This window comes from Aegilops tauschii, chromosome 5 (assembly GCF_002575655.3).
Source record: "Aegilops tauschii subsp. strangulata cultivar AL8/78 chromosome 5, Aet v6.0, whole genome shotgun sequence".
NCBI classification, from domain to species: Eukaryota; Viridiplantae; Streptophyta; class Magnoliopsida; order Poales; family Poaceae; genus Aegilops; species Aegilops tauschii.
In genome coordinates this window covers 34,016,391-34,031,293 of record NC_053039.3, presented here as the reverse complement: position 1 = coordinate 34,031,293, position 14,903 = coordinate 34,016,391, and positions in this window count along the sequence as shown.

Genomic DNA, 14,903 nt, shown 5'->3' with positions numbered 1-14,903 from the left:
GCCTGTTGTTGATCTGTATTGCTACACACGGTCTCCCTAGTTACAGGCTGGGGTACATAGTTACTCCCTCTGTTTTAGAATAGTTGTCGCTGGAGTGAATTTCCGACCAGGTGAAAAGGGGAAATGTACCAAAGTACCCCTAACTTGAAAACAAAATTGTCTTAATCGTCGTCTTCCCTCTGCCAGGCTCCTCCCATCCGCCGTGGCCGCCCAGCCTCCAGGCCCCGTTGTAGCAGCACAGCCGTCGGCGACTCGTGCCCGTCGCGCCCGCACCTCCAGCCACCCGCGGCTCCTGCCCGTAGCCCCCGTTGTAGCAGCAGCGCCTCCAGCCGCCGGCGACTCCTGCCCGTCGCGCCCACTGTAGCAGCAGCGCCTGCAGCCGCCGGCGACTCCTGCCCGTCGCGCCTGCTGTAGCAGCACAGCCTCCAGCGCCTGCAGACACCTGCCCGTCACGCCTGCTGTGCGACTCCTGCGCCGGCGACTCCAGCACCTCGGCCTCCCAACGCTGGAGCTCCGGATCCGGCCAATTGACCTCGTCGGCGAGCAGCCAGGTCGCCTCGTCGCGCCTCTCTTCCTCACTGGTTCTCATGCTCTCGCTTCCTCCAAATTGTGACTGGCGGACCAAGCAAATCGAGCAAGAACAACGACAGGGGTTCTCCTGTTTGGAGGAAGAACATCAACATAGGTTTGTTTAGAGGAAGAACAGCAACAGGGACCAACCAAATTGTGAATTGCTACCTGTAACAGGGCTCTATTTGTGAACAGCAACAGGGACCAACAGGTGTATGTGTTTGGATTGATCAATTGCTTGGATTGATCAGAAGTGTTGCAGCAACATGGGTCCTCCCATTGTGTTACTCCACTTGATCAGAATTGCTTGGATTGACCATTGTCCATCTGTCCACCTGTGAAAACAAAAGCAAGATTGACAAATCAGCACAAAATTGACAAAGCAAGATCAACAGTAGGTTAGCTACTCCATTTTTAATCCAAGTACTTTTAATGATCAACAACAAGGAGTAGATTCTTGGGATACTAATTGGATTATTATCCTGAAACCAGGCTCATAATTCAGTTTTTGTCTGGATTGTTTGAAAGCAAACTGTACATGCTCACCAATTATTTTTGCTGTCTTTCAACATTGGCAACTCTCTCGTGTAAATTAACATAAAGAGAAAATGAAACTCCTTGCTGGAGTATGTGTAACTCCTTGATGCATCCTTGAATTTAGTTTGAATTACTCCAAGTTTTTTATCTTAGTTTTATTTAATTGATTTTTGAATTATGTTGGAGGAGAAGAGTAGAGAGGAAAAGGGAGGAGAGGAGGGGAGAATTTCCATTTTAAGTTTAATTAACTTAAAATTTCCATTTTAGTTTAGTTAACTTAAAATTTTCATTTAGTTTTAATTACCTTAAAAGTTTCATTTAGTTTTAATTAACTTCAAATTTTCATTTGGTTCATCTCACTCACCTTAATTAACTTAAAAGTTTCATCATACTGCACCTTAATTAACTTAAAGGTGAGTGGTTTCTTGTAACGCCCCGAGACCGACGCTCCAGACGGCTTCCATGTTCTTCGTGATCGTCGCGTATATTTATTTGTTTGTTGCATTCATCATGTCATCATTTGCATCCGCATGTTTTCTTAAACTCGTGGTCCGTTCGTAGTTCCTGCTTCTCCCTGTTGCCTTCGTTGTCCCTTTTGAGACCAACCGTTCTTTTGTTGTCCGACCGTTTGAGCCTCTCTGCACAATGCACAAAACCCCTTCTTGCGCGCGTCCGAAACCTGTCCCGAACCCGACCCGCTCAGTCATCAACGTTGGGTCTGGATCATCCCCAAACATCTATAAAACATCTCCGTTTTCTTAATTGAACTTCCCAACCTATATTTTTCTCGACCGTCCGATTTAAATCGGAGGGTCCTAACCTAATTCTATTTCCCTTTATATAGTCCACCCACCTACCCAAATTAGTCTAACCCTAGCCTAACCCTATTCCCCCTTGCGCCGCCACCCACTCTCGCATGTTCCTCGGGATCCTTCCCTGACCAGCCTCCTCCTTCCTCGGGATCTTGCCCGATCCAATCCAGCCACCACCGAACCATCCATCTCGTCCTCCATCCAATCGAACCAACCAGCCACCTCGACCCCCTCCTTCGTGCGCCCCTGTGCCGCGAGCGCCGAGACTCCAGCCTCCTCTCGTGCCCGAGGGGCTCCCCGAGCACCTCGTCCCCGCCGTCGCTAGTCGCCGGAACCAGCAGGCTGTCCTCGCCACCCCTGCTTCCTTCCCCTTTCTCTTTTCTTCGGTGAAGCTCTCAGCTCTCCCTCTCCCTCTCTGTGAACCAGGGACACAGCACCGAATCCTCCCCATGGCGCTGTCGCACGGGTCTAGGCGTCCCCCACCTCTGCGTCGCCGGAGTCGCCAAGTTCCTGGTGCCGTCGCCGCTCCCTGCGTCAGCCCCGCCATGAACGTCGTGGAGTTTTCCTCCGCTCCGGAGCTCCTTCCTCGACGCCGAGCTCGCCAAGCCCCGCCGCCAGGGACCTCCTCTGCGCCCCATTGACCTGCGCCCGTCCGCCTCGGAGCCGGCCTCCACCGCCTCCTCCGCATCTGCATCGCCTCACCGGAGCTCCGTACGCGTTGCTGCCGTCGTCTCCATGCCGCAGTCCCAAGCGCCGCACCGCGACGTGCTGCCTCCTTTTGTCGGGAGCAGACAAAGGAAGCCGCCCCTGCCGCGTTGACCGCCAAGTCCAATCGCCGCCCAGATCCGTCAAGTCCCGGCCATCTCCGCTGTTCTCGGTCCTCCCCGCCACCCAAGACCCTCGCCGGAGTCGCGCCCAAGTCCCTCGGCTCCGCCGCCTCGCCATCCCCTGCTGCGGCCTCTGCTTCCTCTACAATGAGCAGGTCGCTCGTACCGCGCCCGCTCGCGTTGACCAAGCCAGCGCCAGGCTCAGCCTGCTTCTTCGCCAAGGCCCCGCGCCTCTACATCCCCCAGCCGGCCAGTTTTGGCCCATGGGTGAGCTCCCCGCAGCCCCTCCTGTTCAGCCCAGCAGTGCACCAGATTCAGCCCAGTGCATGTTTTTTCCCCTGTCTGCGAATTTTCCCAATTATCCAGAGTGTGCAGTTTTACAGAAAAGTCCCTAGTCTTCATGCATATAATAACTCATTAACTGTGCATCATATGTAAATAATTTATATATGAAAAATGCTTAGAATTTCATCTAGTTTCATAATATGCTGCTTACATCCTTGTTTAAAATGTTTAAAATGCTGCTTGCATTTAATTTGCTAAATGCCATGTTAAAATGATTTATTTCATAACTAAATAACCGTAGCTCCGAATTTAATAAACTTTATATGTAAATGGGGTAGAAAAATGCATAGATTAACATGTTGCACTTTATTTTCCTGTTTAACAACAATAAAATATGGTTCTAGACAGAACAGTACCATAACCAAAATATGCAAATGGGGATTTTCCGGAATTGTTGTTTGTTGTTCCGGCCTCATTTAAACTTGCCTAGATAGGTAGTCTTACTATGCTTCACCTCTTGCCATGTTTAATAACATTTAATATTGTTGAGTACATAAACGAGAGAGAACTAAATAATTGATGTGGTGTTTCGTCAATATGCAACTCGTTGCATATTGAGCTCCACTTAATTTGTAGTGTTGTTTGTTGCACTTTGTCATGCCATGCCTCATTAAATCGGACATGCATCATACTTGATTTTGCATCATGCCATGTGTATGTGGTGGTTGTTTACTATGTTGTTTGTTTCTTTCCGGGTTGCTTCTCTCGTTAGCTTCGGTTTCGTTCCGGAGTTGTGAGGATTCGTTCGACTACGTCCGTTTGTCTTCTTCATGGACTCGTTCTTCTTCCTTGCGGGATCTCAGGCAAGATGACCATACCCTCGAAATCACTTCTATCTTTGCTTGCTAGTTGTCCGCTCTATTGCCATGCCGCGCTACCTACCACTTGCTATATCATGCCTCCCATATTGCCATGTCAAGCCTCTAACCCACCTTTCCTAGCAAACCGTTGTTTGGCTATGTTACCGCTTTTGCTCAGCCCCTCTTATAGCGTTGCTAGTTGCAAGTGAAGATGAAGTTTGTTCCATGTTGGAACATGGATATGTTGGGATATCACAATATCTCTTCTTTAATTAATGCATCTATATACTTGGTAAAGGGTGGAAGGATCGGCCTTATGCCTGGTGTTTTGTTCCACTCTTGCCGCCCTAGTTTCCGTCATACCGGTGTTATGTTCCTTGATTTTGCGTTCCTTAGGCGGTTGGGTGATTTATGGGACCCCCTTGACCGTTCGCTTTGAATAAAACTCTTCCAGCAAGGCCCAACCTTGGTTTTAACATTTGCCACCTAAGCCTTTTTCCCTTGGGTTCTGCAGACTCAAGGGTCATCTTTATTTTAACCCCCCCCCCCCCGGGGCCAGTGCTCCTTCGAGTGTTGGTCCGAACTGAGCTGCCTGCGGGGCCACCTTGGGGAAACTTGAGGACTGGTTTTACTCGTAGCTAGTCTCATCCGGTGTGCCCTGAGAACGAGATACGTGCGACTCCTATCGGGATTTGTCGGCACATCGGACGGCTTTGCTGGTCTTGTTTTACCATTGTCGAAAAGTCTTGTAACCGGGATTCCGAGACTGATCGGGTCTTCCTGGGAGAAGGAATATCCTTCGTTGACCGTGAGAGCTTGTGATGGGCTAAGTTGGGACACCCCTGCAGGGTATAAACTTTCGAGAGCCGTGCCCGCGGTTATGTGGCAGATGGGAATTTGTTAATGTCCGGTTGTAGAGAACTTGACACTTGACTTAATTAAAATGCATCAACCATGTGTGTAGCCGTGATGGTCTCTTTTCGGCGGAGTTCTTGAAGTGAACATGGTTCTTGTGTTATGGTTGTGCGTAAGTAGTTTGGGGATCACTTCTTGATCACTTCTAGCTTCACGATCGTTGCGTTGCTTCTTTTCTCGCTCTTATTTGCGTATATTAGCCACCATACATGCTAGTGCTTGCTGCAGCTCCACCTCACTACCCTTTCCTACCCATAAGCTTGAATAGTCTTGATCTAGCGGGTGTGAGATTGCTGAGTCCTCGTGACTCACAGGTACTTCCAAACAGTTGCAGGTGCCGTTGACGTCAGTGCAGGCGATGCTACCCAACTCAAGTGGGAGTTCGATGAAGACCTTGGTCGTTACTATGTTTCGTTTCCGGTTGATCAGTAGTGCAGCCCAGTTGGGACGATCGGGGATCTAGCAGTTGGGTTATCTTCTTTTCTTTTGGCTTTGACCATAGTCGGTCTATGTGTGTACTCTGATTAATGTATGATTTATTTATGTATTGTGTGAAGTGGCGATTGTAAGCCAACTCTCTTTATCCCATTCTTGTTCATTACATGGGATTGTGTGAAGATGACCCTTCTTGCGACAAAACCACAATGCGGTTATGCCTCTAAGTCGTGCCTCGACACGTGGGAGATATAGCCGCATCGTGGGTGTTATATTTCTAAGGAGTAGAATTTGTGTTTACTGCTACTGGAATTGCTACTGGAAATCCAAGAAAAGGAAGGAGAAGATAAGAGATCCTACACCATGCTCCTACTCCAAGAACTAAGTTTTAACTATTGCACTTGTGTTTCCCTAAATATGAGGTAGTTGCTGTCAAGCTTATCCTATCCAAAATTATTTGCAGTGCTCTTGTTAGCAGAGAAGAGAATGAGAAGAAAAAGAGGAGAAAAAGAAGCTGCAGTGTACTCCTTCAAGCTACTCCTAAGAATAGAAATTTTGTTTACTGAATTTGCAAAATTCTTCAATACTTCATTTGACAAAGTAGGAGTACCATTCTGAACATTCTCCAACTTAACAAAACTAACTGTTTTGATACAATCAAATTTTGCTATCACACAAAAGTACTCCAACATGTAGCTACTGAAACATGTACTCCAGCTTGTTCAGAATATCAAGCTTTTTTTATATCTAATGTATACCTACTGTCCTCACAAACTCCAGCATTCAAGCAAAACAAACATTCAGTAAACACACATTCAATCAAAACAGGTGTTGACTTAACCTACAACATTCTATGTAAACACACACTCAAGCAAAATACACATTCAGTAGACACACATCCAAGCAAAATAGGCTGAAGGAGTATGTTGCACATACCGGAGATGGCTGGTCGGCGTCGGGACTGCGTGGTGGTTTGGCGCCCGGAGGCCTTCAGACCACCACAATTGGCCGGCATTGCTCTCTTGCAGCTCCTGGGAGTTCTGCTGGAGCACAGGAGGAAATTCAGTTAAGCACAGGAGGAAACTCAGTTAAGCACATGAACTACTCCTGCAGTTAAACGCATCGCCGCCCATGAAATTCAGTTAAACACACGAAATTCAATTAAAGGCTGAGCTAATACTAGCAGCTGCTCACCGAGTCACCGAAGCAGAGGTCTGGCACCACCGCCAGGGAAGAAGATGCCGTCGTCCCACCCGTGCTCGCCGAACCCGCTGTCGTCTGGTCCATGGCCGCGCCTGCCCCGCTGGGCCTCGGCCTCGGCGGCGGTGATGTGCTGCCGAATGAAGGCCTCGAACTCCAGCTCCGACACGCTCTGCTTCGGACCAGCACCATCATCTTCCTCCCGCTGCTCCGGTCCAGCACCGGTGTCCTCCTCCCGCTGCTCCAATTCAGCACCGCCGTCCTCCTCCCTTTGCTCCAATCCAGCACTGTCGTCCTCCTTCCGCTGCTCCAGCACAGATCGAGCACTGCCGCCCATGGATCGAGCACCGCCGCCCATGGATCGAGCAACGCCGCCCACGGACAGAGCACAGCGGCTCTAAAAATGTTACCTTTGACCAAGAGCTAGCAGGCGGGATAATAGGGTTAGGGCCTTAGGGGTACGAATCGGGGTGGTAGAGGAGCAAGACGACGGCGAGGAAGACACCGACGAGAGGGAGTGGACGGCGACTGGCCGGCGAGCGATCTGGGCTCGGGAGGAGCGACTGGGGAGAGAGCGAGTGGTCGCCTGGTCGGTGCAGTGGGAGGGCAAAATGGGAAAGGGAAGAAAACTGGTAGCGTGACGGAAATTGTACTAAGATTCTAAAACGACAACTATTTCGGTACAGAGGGAGTATATATTAGGTAGCTAGCCAATACTAATCCTACTCGGCAACGGCTAAAAGCCTAACACGGACAAACACCTACACGTGCATCAAAATCAGTTGAAGGCGAGAAGAAAGTCAGACATGCCTTCTATTAAATCTCATCCATCAATCCTTATGATTAAGGATAAAATCAACGGATATAAAAGGATGACGTATGGAGATCTATGAAAGCCTCGTCTAGTTTTTCTTTGTTAGTCTTTATACTTTTGGACTCGGTTTATACCTATCCCACGCACGCCTAATAATTTGGGCTGGCTGCAACATAATTTCATTGTTAGGAATAATAAGCATAGGAAAAAACAATAGATGATAGACATAGTTGCTTGTAGATGAGAACGGCCAAAGATGTACAGCTGGATCCAAAAGAACAACAATGGAGACGAAGAGGTACAGCGGGATCCAAAAGAACAACAATGGAGATGCAAATCGAGAAAGGCAAATACTGGCTGTGAAATTTGCACGAAAAATTATGTGAGCAAAAACTGAACTTCATGACTTACATAATATATATTGCCTCACTACACGAACCAATGTTGAACTATGTCGTACTGAGATCTATGTCATACCGAAATCAAACATACTCCCTACGTCTCATAATGTAAGACGTTACATTATGGGACAGAGAAAGTATTATATTGCACATGAAGCAAGCAACATGTCTTCGCACAAGGGGATACATATTAAATATTATTCCCTCCATTCCTAAATATAAGTTTTTTTTTTGAGATTTCAATATAGACAACAGACGGGGCAAAATGAATGAATCTACGCTCTACAATATATCTATATACATCCGTATGTAGTTCATATTAAAATCTTTAAAAAGACTTATATTTAGGAACGGAGGGATTACTAGCATAGAGAGATTGCTCCAACATATGAGTGCATGAGAGGCAGATAAGATAGTTGGAAATTTTTGGGTAGATATTAATACAAATACTGCAAACTACAGTGCTCCACTCAATACTACTAGGGATAGATAGACAGTGAAATAACAGTGCTCCTCTGATCTACTCGAATTTAGCTGGCGGTTCGGTGCCAAAAACCTTGAGGTACGCCTTCCTGTGAGCTTCACGCATCATTCTGTTGGTGTCTTCCCGGAAGTTGTCGGGGATCTCGACGTAGCCCTTCTCCTCAAACTCATCCTTGATCTCCTGCTGGTACTTGAAGTTTTCATCCCTCAACTTGTTGAAGAAACCGGCGTACTTGCTCTTCTTTCGGTCGAAGCGGGCAGGCTTTTCCCAGGACAGGATGGACCTCACCTCCTCTTCAGACATCATGTTCTTCTCCTGAAGAGGACCCTTCTTGCACTTGCCATGGCCCCCCTGCGAACCGGCCTTAGGAAGCCTCTTCTGTCGACCATGACGCCCTTGCATGGTCACTGACTCCTCCTGCGAACCGGCCTTCGGAGACCCCTACTGTCCACGACGACGACGCGTCGGCTTGGTCGCCGCCGCCACCAACTCCACCTCCTCCGACGAACCGGCCGAGAAAGAAGGCCCTTTGGAACCCTAGCTTCCGACTCGAGGCGACTCAGATTTTTTTTTTTAGCATCTGTAACCTTTATTAAATCTGGATGTCCATAGGGATACAGATGATGTCGGGCGTATTAGCAAGCCACAGGTGGCGCCCGGGAGACAAAGAAACCACAGCTTTTGCAAGAGCATGCGCTTCGAAATTATGCTTCCTATTCTCATGAATAAAACGGATATTAGGAAAAAATCTAGCCCTATGATTTATCTCACTCAAAACCGAGGCAAACTGGCAGGGAACATCCGAGCCTATCATGGAAATAACAGCAGCACAGTCTGAAGCCACGCATATAGAGTCGAGATTGAGATCCATCGCCAAAGCAAGGGCTTCATTGCATGATTGTGCTTCCAACGAGGGCGGATCCGTGAGACCCTCAAAAACTCTGGCTGAAGCTCCAAGAAAAGCTCCCGCTCTGTCACGGCAGACCACAGCTACTGCGCCCCTTCTACCAGATCTGGACACGCCTTCATCAATGTTTAGCTTCACTTCTTCATCGGTTGGAGGAAGCCAACCAGATGATGTCGCTCTAGTCCTCGAGTTTCCCGCTGATACATGCAGGTCCTTTGGCTTTGCATGCATGCAAGTCCCTCAGGCGTGACTTGTGCACAGCCATACAATCAAGATCCACCAGAAATTTCTTGATGAAAACCGAAGTGCTCAGGGGGCTTTGGTACTGCTCATCATGGATAGCACGGCGTCGCGCCCACCATATGGCCCACATTGTGATCAAAATACGAACAACTTCCTGCTCTTTTAGAGTATGCAGTAACCAGAACATCCACAAGTCGAGCATCCTCTGTTCGGTTTGAGATCATTACTTTTGTCAGTTCCTCATCAGCCAGAGCCCAGACACAACATGACATATGGCAATCAAACAAAGAATGTCTCCACGTATCCACTGCCGCTTGGCAGAGCGGGCAAGCCGGTGAGTCTGTCATCTTCCTGTGCTTCCTAACCTCGCCGGTGGGGATCGATGTCTTGGCTGGCCGCCAAGCAAAAATTTTGATTTTGGATGGGATGCTCAAATTCCAGAGTTTGCCCCAAGACTTCTTATCTGCATCCGAATCTGAATGCCCCGGACCATGCTCCAACCAGTCTGTTCTTTGTTGCTTTGTGGTCGCCAGTAAACAGTATGCAGACCGTACTGAAAAAGTGCCTCTTCTGTCATAGTGCCAGGCCCAAAAATCAGATTGAACTCGTGTACTCAAAGGGATATTCAGTATCGCTTCCTTGTCCATTGCATAAAAGTGCTCATCGAGAACATCAATATTCCAGCCCGCAGTAGTGTGGTCAAGGAACATCGAGGCGATTCAGATTGGGGAGGAGACGATGCCGCGTCTTCCATCTTATAGGGAGCGGTGGAGGCCAGCCTAGTCGGTGTCGGCTCGCTCTTGGGCTCCAGCTGGGCTTCTCGTGCCACGCCAGGTAAGATGATGAGCGCCCGATGCGGCCCGGCCAGCCCAGCGCCCAGACGAACGATTCTCATACGAGACAGACCATCCATCCTCTCTCTCGCCTGAAGAGACATTGTAATGGGCCAGCCCAGTAGCGCTGTTTGTTCATCTCGTTTTAAGTTCGTTCGCTTCGTTACTATTGTATAAGTTCACTCACTTTTTTTTTCATTTATTACTTTTGCTTATATTCTAAAAAATATATCTAAATTCCTAAAGAAGTACTTAAGTATTGAAAATGATATTTATGCAATTTAAAAAAGTAGACATAAAAAAATATCTAAATACACATATTCCTAAAGAAGTACTTAAGTACTGAAAAATAATATTTATGCAATGTTAAAAAAATGCCGGTGCAACTTTAACCAAATTTTGATTGCATTTGAAAAAAATGTTTCAAATCCGTATTGGAAGAAAATGTTTAACACAAATTAAAAAGCATGTGTTTGAAAAATGTATAACCATATATTTTAAAAATTATAAACTTATATAAATAAATGTTTCAATGTATGCAAAAAGTACAATGTGTATGAAAAAAGTAGAAATCAAAACATGTATTTGACAAAAATTCATGGTCTTTGAAAAAAAAATAGTAAAAATATATTTTGTAATTGCTAAACATTTATGAAAAAATGTTTCTGACATATACAAAAAAAAGAACAACGTCTATAAAAAATAGACATCAAAACATATATTTGAAAGAGGTTAATACTGTATTTTAAAAATGTTAACACAGTGTAAAAAATTGTTAGCGTAGTCTAATCAAATGTGGATATGCTTCGAAAAAGTGTTTTATATTTTATTTGAAAAAAGCTTAACATTTATTCAAAAACATGTATTCGAAACAATGTTAACCATGTATTGAAAAAGAATTTACATGCAAAAACATTGTTTCAGGTAAATACGGAAAATGTCCAATCTATATGGAAAAAAGTAGACATGAAAACATATATCTTAAAACATGATTAACATATATATTTTTTCATGTGTACAGAAAAATAGAAAATACGTACAAAAATGTAGAAATCAAAACATATCTTCAAAAATAATGTTAATCATATATTTAAAATATGTTAAACATGCGTAAAAAATGTTTCTTGTGTACAAAAAAATGTACAATTTGTATGAAAACAGCAGGAATGAAAACATATATATTAAAAACCCACAAAAAAACCCAAAGAGAACTGAAGGAAAAAATCAAAAAAAAACCAAAGAAAAAAGCAAGCTTATGAGAAACATAAAGAAAACATGTAGAAAAAGAAGAGAAAGAGAAAACAGTGAAAACCGTAAAAGGAGTAGACAAAATAAAGAAAAAAATCAATATATTGAACGAGCCCAGCCAATGTACATTAAATAATAAGGAAAAACTAATAGAGAACAACGTCCGAGCGAGCGAACGAACCCAGCAACATAGCAAGCGGCCGAGCAAGCATTCACTCTAATGGGCCAGCCCATACCTGCCGATGCCATAATACGAATCACGTTAAGCGATATATAGCTTTTTCCAAACAAAAAAGACGATATATAGCTGTAGAGAGCAACTAATCAAGGAGTGCTCCTTTTGAAGGACAGTAAGGGTCACTTTTTGTGGGCTGGGATGCACCACTTAGCACGCTCTCATTCGCCGCCACGTGTCGTGGGCTCTCCCTTCTGGTTTTTTCTGTATGCATTGTCAGCTTTTAGACCAAAATTTTTGGGTTTTTGGGTTTTTCCCTGATTTTCCCTAGATTTTGGACAAAAAACAGTCGACGAGAGGCATAGTCGTGCCCCTGAGAAAAGAAAAAGAAAAACGTGTTTTCCTTTTTTTTCGCAAGAAGCACGGATTTACTTCCCCTGAAAGCACGGATTTTCTTCTGCGAGGGGCTCAGTCATGTCTCTGGGGAAAGATAAAAAACATGTTTTTCCTTTTGCGAGAGACGAGACACAAATTTACTTCTCATGGATGCATAGATTAACTTCCACAAGAGGCACAATTGTGAGTCCCGAAAAGGAAAAAAATGTGGGATTTGCTTTCGCGAGAGGCACGGTCATACCTCTTGGAAATGGAAAAGAAATGTGTTTTCCTTTTTTTACTTCCGCAAGAGACACGGATATACTCCTCGTGGAGTCACGGATTTGCTTCCGCGAGAGGAACAATCATCCCTCTTGAAAAGGTAAAAAAGACACATTTTCCTTTTTTTTTCCCTTTTCGCGAGAGGCAAAAATTTACTTCGCAAAGAGTCATGATTTTCTTCCGCGAGAGGCACAACTGCACCTCTCGGAAAAGGGAAAAACGTGTATTTGCTTTCACGAGAGGTACATATTTTCTTTTCTTGGAGGCACAGATTTGCTTTCGCATGATGCACAGTTGTGCCTCATTGGAAAGGAAAAAAATGTGCTCCCGGTTTTGTTTTTTTCATCAAGTTTTTTCGTGAGAAAAAAAATCATCGAAACATATCAACATGGGATCTAGTTTTACAGATCTCGACGCGAGGAATCCAACGGCGAAAACGGTTCGAGATTTGAACGCACGGTTTAAGAGATAAAATGTTTTAAATAAACGAATCTACGAAACGGAAAACTCGCAGGTTGCAACAAGACTTGTTGCAATCGTAAAAGATGGGAATGACCTTTGCAAAGAATACTCATTAATTAGTGATTTTGATAGCTATAACACTATATGTCGCCTGTACCGATTCCTAATAGGAATCGCCAATAGCTGACGTTTAGCAGGACGGCCTAGTAGCGCAGTTTATTCGCGCTCTGTAGGTTTGCTTTGCTGCAGTTTTGCACTTCTTTTTTCTTTGGTTTTATTTATTTTTCATGGATTTTTATTTTATATTTTGTTTTGTTTCTTCGCTTTTTCATCGGTTTTTGGGCTTTCTTTTCTTTATTTCACGTTGATTTTCTTTTATTTTTTCTTGGTTTTCTTTGGTTTTTTTTCTGTTTTAGTTTCTTTGTCAGGTTTTACCTGTTTTTGTCCAAGTACATGTCCACTTCTTTTCAGTACACAATGTACATTTTAAGAGCATCTATGAAACATTTTACGATACATATTGAACAATCTTCAACTACATAACGTATATTTTCAATACATTTTTTGATCACTTTTTCTAATACACGGTAACATTTTGCCAAATACATGTTTCACATTTGTAATGGCAATAAACATTTTGTAAACTACACAATTATTTTTGCCTTGTTTATTTTTTTTAAATATCATGGACAATTTTTTAAAACATGTGATATTTCATTAAAATATCATGTCTATTTTTTATAACCATCGCAAACATTTTATACATTGTATATAGCATTTTAAAATGTTTCAAACATTTTTGTGAAATGCAGGAACAATTTCCTAAATTGTCACGTACATTTTTTAATGGTATGAAACATTTGTTTTACATTACACAAACATTTGTTTTACATTGTATACACATTTATAAAAAGGTTTTTTTTAAACATGAAAAAAAAATTATTGGCATGAACATCTTTTTGAGAGTTTTATTAAAACTGTGCTCACTTTTTTATAGTAGTTTAACATATAATGAATTTATGTTTTTGAACTTTGTTAATTAATTTTAAGGTTTTGAAATATATGCATTAAAATATAATAGAATAAAACATATCGAGTGAAGTCCTCCTAACTTTCAAACTTTATAGAGCGCAACCATTCTTCTTGATATTCCAGTGCATATATAAATTTTGTTGGTAGTATTACAAATAACTAAGTGCATTGCCGATATTCTAACTTTGATTGTGGGAAGTAGATTTAAAACAGTGTCACCAAAAATGAACAAGACATTGATCGATGCATCTAAGAACATGTTATTAGCCCCTTTGCAACCTCTTACTTCCACAAATTAAATATATGTGAATTAGTCAACCACCATTACAGTTTTGATGGACCACATAATATGTACTCCCTCCGTCCCATAATATAAGAGCGTTTTTGACACTAGTGTAGTGTAAAAAGGGCTCTTATATTATGGGACGGAGGGAGTACTTCCTATGGATTTCAGGCTGCACTTTATGATATGTGAAATTCCAGTTCACCAGTGGTGCATAAGATCAAGACGACTGACTAATTTGCTTTGTTTTGGTTGTCTATTAGCAGCATGCACCAGTACTCATCACCTCAACTTTGAAATGACCACCTCAGTGACAAATGTTCATTTAACCAAGAAATTCTTTTTTTTCACTATGTTTACTTTAGTCGAGATATATTTGATCACTTGTATCAATAAAGGCACTTTTATTTGTGTATTTTTTTATCACTTGTATTTTTTATACTTATACCAATATATTTGATCGCTTGCACCAAAAAATGCTCATTTTACCAACAAATATGTGATAACTTGTACCAATAAATATTTTCATCTAACCAAATCTTAAAATATTATGTATGTACCAGCCCTCAAAAAAATATGATGTATGTACCTGATAGGTGCTCAACCTTTGTGTCTCTTGATCCGTTTGAATATTACGCATTACTTTATTATATGAACTTATGGTTGGTTGCTTCTCATCATATTTCGTATGGAATTTGAACTACCCTAGAATTTTGTCACATTTCTTGGTTGAAGAGAATGTAAGCATTCCTTGAGAGAGATAAAGGCGTGAACTTCCTCGGATGTATAACATAAATATATGAAACAAAATATTTATTTATCAAATACTTTCAATACACTATAGACGATGCCCTCACATTTGCAAGGGCCACTTTGCTTTTTTTAGGGGGAAATCATGCCGCTTTATTTAACCAAAGCTAGGA